The 6344-nt window shown below is 40.5% G+C and overlaps 1 pseudogene across 1 annotated transcript; it reads right to left on the bottom strand.

Annotated features, from left to right (window-relative positions):
• Positions 1-1718: 1718 nt before the first annotated feature.
• Positions 1719-3825, bottom strand: LOC311180039 (large ribosomal subunit protein eL15-like; annotated as a pseudogene). Its single transcript has 2 exons — positions 3789-3825; positions 1719-2336 (listed from the first exon to the last, which is right to left on the bottom strand). The product of its transcript is annotated as a large ribosomal subunit protein eL15-like (transcript).
• Positions 3826-6344: the final 2519 nt, after the last annotated feature.

The following is a 6344-nucleotide window of genomic DNA, read 5'->3' as shown; positions in this document are numbered from 1 at the left end:
AAAACAAAAACAAACAAATAAATAAATAAAGCATGCCTCTATAAAAAAAAAAAAAGATATTGAGTGCAACTTAGGTCTCAGTAAGTTTTGAGCCTGCATGTTTTCTTGAAAATTGGGACTTTTAAGACACCTAAAAAAAAGATGCAATTAGATTTTGAAAGTATTCTCAAAATAGCAAAATTGGAATTGGTAGGGATTAGGGTAATTCTTCTCTATATTTCTTCACAAATTCACACTGGAAACAGCCTAGTCTTCTGGAAGACTGGAAGCCATAAATTCAAGACTGTGGTGTGTGTAATGTTAAGGTGGGCAGTTGATGGCCTAGCCAAGTTAGTGGAATGGTACTTTTGCTGTTGGCCAGGGATGAGAAAAATAACTGTAGACACTTACTGTTAGGCAAGAAACAGTAGATGACAGCTACATCTATGATGACTTAGTTCTTAGTAGCCTTATGAGAATAGATGTGGGTTGACCCAAGATGATTTTTAAGACTGACTAAACAGTGATCTACTTTTAAACAAAGCCAACCATCTTTCCCCAGGTTCCTAATGGTGTGACAAACAGATCAAGCTTTTAAAACTTTGATCAAAAGTGGACACAATTTTTTATCTTCACACTTGAAAGGTACGTGACTGTCACTGGTTTCCCAACCAATAGCATTACTAGTTTACAATCCCAAATAATGTCAATTCCCAGCAGTTTAAATACTATTACTGACCACTGTGCACATAATTCAGGATCCTGCATACCCAATGAAGTAATGGGATTCAATCAGGAGACTCGACATGAATGGTATCGTGAAGACACTTGTTTACGTTAACCAGGATATTTCATTTAAAAGCACAGGTCTTGTAACAGGTTTACTCAATTCTCTTAGAAATGGTGGCTTTTATACTGATTTTCAGAAGCAAGTAATAAAAATGGAGTATTGGACTAAAAATGTGGGCCCAAGTTAACTTCATTTTTTCTGCATATAATCACAACAAAGGATTAGGATAACAATCACGTTTCAAGCAAAATCCAATTTAAATTGGTACTCACCAACTCCTAAAAACAGCCACTTGAGAAAATCAGATCATCACATTACCCCAATGAAGTTATAGGTTTTATCACATGCACCAAGAAAGCTATAGGACTAGTTTCTGCACTCCTTTTTTACAAGATTTATTTCACACCTATTATACCAAATAACATTTTAAACACTGATATGTAACTCCTTTTTTTTTTTTTTAAGATTTATTTATTTATTTATTTATACAAGCACTGGTACAGTCAGAAGCACGGGAGGGTGAGCGAATTCACCAGAGCCAGAGGGGAGAGCAGAACAGGCAGAAGGACCGAAGTACACTGCTAAGGGGAGCAGCGGGCTGCAGGAGAGGTCTGCGCGCCATGTGGGACCCTCACAGTCAGCCGAGGATCGAACTAGCGCTGCTGAGGCTGCAGGCAGCCTCGCAACCCAGCGCTCAACCGCTGCGCCACCGGGGAGGCCCAATAACTCCTTAACAAGATAAAGCAAAGACAAAGTATTTATCTTATCAGAAACAAGATACACCATCACTTAGAGTCTTCAAACATTATTGCACTTTAACGCTCATAATTTGACAATGCATTCATGAAACAATCTGCAGACACTAGTTTTAACAAATTAAAAAACACTTTTAAACAGACAAAACTGTCCTAAATTGTTTATTAGGTGAGAATTTTACAAACATTACTTATTAGCGATAACCGTGGAGCTGGAGAGTATTGCGCCTTCTCCAAGCTGCACGGCGAGAACCACTAATAGTGTGGTGGAACTTGTGGCTCTTTCCAAGACCATGGCTCTTGCGCCCTGCAGATGTCAGCCCCTGCATCTCCCTGTGCTTGTGGACTGGTTTAGTGATCCACTAGGTGTCAGGATTTCTTCTGATAGCTTTATGGAATGGATCGATGAGGATAACCTCAAAAAAGTTGTACGTGGAATCTTCACCAACCCAGTAAGAATTCAGGACTCTCAGAGCTCCACGGTGGCATCCAGCTCGCTCTTCAGCAAAGATTGAAGGCTTCTAGCAAACGTCAGCTGATTAACTCCATGGTGGACAGGGTTGCCATAGGTTGCACCCTTTGGAACTGCACGTTTGCGGCCACCACTACGCACATGAATCCGATATATGACATAACCTTCCTTGGTTTTGTATCCCAGTCTTCTCCTTTATCCCTCCGGGTGGGGCTGGGTGCCCCGTGGAGGGCTGACAGATGGCGATACTGCCAGCAGCGCACCCTGAGAAAAAAGTGCTTCACATCAGACTGCTTCTTCCTCCATAGTCCATGGATGTATTTGCAAGTGCCCGTTTTGGCTTACCTTATGGCTGCCGCCAGATGAAAAAGAAAGAGCCCTTTACCCCGACTTTATCATTTTTGATTGCTGAGTAGTATTCCATTGTGTATAGTTACCACAGGTTCTTGATTCAATCATTTGTTTTGGGACATCTGGATTGTTCCCATATCTTGCAAAAACAATATTTCAAAAGGAAACCCATACTCCTATGTTTATTTCAGTTTTTGGTTTCTTGACTCTAGTGGCAGTTTCATGGATGTATAATCTCTCAAATCTCATACAACCTTACTCTTTAAATATGTCCAGTTTATAAGAGAAATTATACCTGAACAGCATTGTCAGGAGAAAAAATAAGGTGAGGGGGAGTGTTAGTGGGCAGACTGAGGGATATCCTGGGATCCCCCAAACCTGCCTGATTTAAATGGATCTTGCTGTCTGCCACATCAAGACAAAACATACTCCAGTGCATAAGACCTTCGATGGAAAGGAACTTTAATACAATTAGCATGTGATAAAGATAAGAAAAAGAGCAAGAATATAGTTTCCAAACCAAGCATCCAAAGTTACCCATCCCCTCATGAATAATGTCCAGCCAAACAGGGTTAGCCCAAAGCAGGGCCCCCCAGAGACCCAAGAGCTTCTCACAAGTCTTAGGCCCCTTATGGTGGGGAATCATAAGAAAGGGCAGAAGGGGCCAGGCAAGTCTGGAAGGAAAAGAACAAAATCAAAATCAAGATAAAGGCTGCTATTGTCTATGACCCCATGGATCTGTCACCCATGTCTCTGTCTCTTTCAAGTGCCTCTTTCCATGTTCCCCAAGTTCCTGTTAGGAGTCCAAGCAGGTGCAGTTTTTCCTTCACATGTCTCTCTGCTCCATGTGGCTCCTCCAAGTCTTCTTCATGATCTTTCCCTTCCTCCTTCCTCAGTCCTTCTTCCAGTCTGTTCTGGTTTCACCTCCCTGCCCAGCTCGACCCTTCTTGGGTGGAGCAAGGGATCTGGAAACTCCCCTTTCTATGGGTATCATACTATTACAGGAGGATGGAAGAAGTTTGACAGATAAAGAACACAAGAATTAGCAGGCAAGGTGAGAGAAAGAGCCTTGGCTTTAATCCTGGTAGGACTAGTAAAAATCATCAAATATTATCTTTCCTAAAGTGGATTTTATTCAACAATAGTTTTGTAAGATGAGAGGAGAGTGTGCTTCAAGGTCAAAGAAATATGGGAAATGGATGAATGTTCTAACAATTAATGTGAGCTTAATAAGCTTTACGAAGCCTTGAAACAATTTTGTTTCTTTTACCTGGCACTTCCCATCCTTATTTCAAGCAGCACCAATTCAAAAATACCCTTGTCTAACCCAGCTCTGTCATCTAGACCTAGACATAAGAAACTCCCTGTAGCTAATAAGGAGACAGCGATAGTAAAGAGCACAGAAATTGAAGGACAATTATCTGGGCCTTCTAGCACTTACCTAGCAGTGAGATCTTGGACAAGTCATGGAAATCCATGTAATCTGAGTTTTCCCTCTGTAAATGCAATAAATACTAGAACCTACATCACAGGATTGCTATGAGGACTAGGCCAGTAATTCATGGAAGTGCTTAGGGTGGCATATGACTGGCTCCAGTAGTACTAGATTTTGTGGGTTAGAAGGAAAGCTGGGGCTACTTTCCAGTTCTCATTTCTGACATCTCCCAGTCCATCCCCTAAGACTGTTGAGGCATGAGCAAGAAAACAATCTCCAAATCAGTCTCTCCATGGATATTCATCGCCCATACTTAGTATTCCGTAGCTGACCTCCTCCCTCCTTGTCATTCACACCATCTTACATGTAGGTGTGGGAGAAAGCAAATGATGCAGAAGGACTGATTCAGAGCGAAAAGAGAAGTTCACTCTCCTGGGGCTGACTGTCAAATATACTGCTTGACGCAAATCAATAAAAAAACTTTTTGTGGTTCCTCCAAAAGAAAAAAAAAAGGATACAATGAACCTCAGTGAGGTGGGAGCTTGTAGAGGGGAGAAGCATATAAAAGTAGCAAATTCAGAGTTAACAAAAAGACAAAATAAAAAAAGAAACCAGTGTTCTATTTGCTTTACCTGAAATAGACCTGAACCGAAAACTCCAATACTTAAGATTACTGAGAAATACTGTTGATGAGAAATACTGTTGATTGTTAACATTTGGATGCACTTTCATTTAATTATCCTGCTCTATCCACAAGTCCTCATTTCCAAATTGATGACATGAGCAATCTGCACTCCATCAGAGGTGGAGCCCACTGCACCACACAGGCAGTCTTTCAGAACACATGCTGGGAAAGGATGGGGTTGCCATAGCAACTCCATCCAGCACATTGAAATCCTCCCTTCCCTTAGCACCCTCCTTGCCAGGCCCTCATCTTCCCTAGCAGATTTCTTTATTTTTTTTCACTTTATGATTTACATGGGCAAAGAGTGCAGAGGGGCAATTAATGCCACCCCATGCTAAGCCCTGGATCTCTGTGTAAGTAAAGCATCCAGAATCAATAGAATAACTATATGCAGTTACCCCAAATGGGATGCCCTGGAGACTCATCCACAACTTGAAGCTGGGATGCCCTGGAGACTCATCCACAACTTGAAGCCTGGGTGCCTGGATCTGACTTCAGACCTGTGAATGCATATCTCCTCGAAATTCAGCTTGGGAATCCAAGCTTATTTAACAAAGTCTTCAGATGTGGGGAAACACTAATATATTCCAACCCTTTTATTGTCTACATAAAAAAAAATGAGGTCCTAAGCACTATGGAATGAATGAACCAACCCTCCTGCACCCCCAGGCAACTTATTTGTATTTGACAGGCAACCTGAGCCTAATTCAATGTCCCAAAGTTTCAGGATGTTAGATGGATATTATTCAAGTTCTAGGACATTATTTACACGTGTTGGTTAGGTGCCTAATCTTACAATTACATATCCTCTTGCTGGATTTTCTATCTCTAATTTATTTGATTGATTAGCTGCTTGACTTGTTTCTAGATGTGACTGATTATAAAGAATTTCTGGAAGTCCTAGGAGAAAGCTTCTAGCTGTCATGTGTTTATATTAGCTTCTGTATAATTTTACCATAAAATAGATTACAAACTTTGTTCCTGGGATAAATATCCCTGCTTCACTTTGTGAATATTTTAATTCTTTGAAATTGGATTCAGAAATAATACTCAGAGAGTAGATTCTGATATTTGTAAATTAAGATACATTCATTTTCCAGTCTTTAGAAATAAATGACAAGTAACTTTCCTTAAATCCCTGAGAGTTTATGAAAGATGCAGTAAACATGGGACATACCTATAGGGACAAATTAATGGTATACAATTTTCTATTTATTTCTGAACTACCAGCTCTTAGAAATTGATCAAATGTTAGTGAATTTCTGTCAAACCAGACCCTGGGTGGTAAGCAACTCTAAGAATCAGACTGTAGACTGTTAGACTGAATTCTCGGTATAACAGCTTCCCATCTCTATGTAGCCCAGCTTATTTTGCGGAGTAGGGTGCTATGAACCATTCTATGATGTAGTTGTTGCTATTTGCCGTTCTAATAAAGCAGTTTCTCAACATCAGCAATGCGGACATTCTGTGCTGGTTAATACTTTATTGTGTGAGCCTGCCCTGTGCATTGCAATATATTTAGCTGCATCCTTGGCCTCTACCTACCAGGTGCAAGTAGAATTCTCCTTTGTGGCGATGACCAAAATTGTCTGCAGATTATTGTCAAATATCCCTGGGAGGCAAAATTGCCTTTGGTGGAGAATCACTGCTCAATTGTGATTCTCCCACACAGTCGCTTATAGAGTTATGGTTCCCTCCTTAGCCTTAGCCAAATGACCTCCTGATTTCTTCCCTTTATAACATCTTTATTGAGATATAACCCCACATACCACAAAATCCAGCCACTTAAGGTGTATAATTCAATGGTTTTAATGTTTTCATAGTTGGGCAGTCATCACCACAACTTAAGTTCAAAACATTTCATCACTTTGAAAAGC

Source organism: Talpa europaea, assembly GCF_964194135.1.
Source record: "Talpa europaea genome assembly, chromosome: 11".
NCBI lineage: Eukaryota > Metazoa > Chordata > Mammalia > Eulipotyphla > Talpidae > Talpa > Talpa europaea.
Note: the sequence above shows the minus strand (reverse complement) of the source record. Positions and strands in the feature narration are given on the sequence as shown.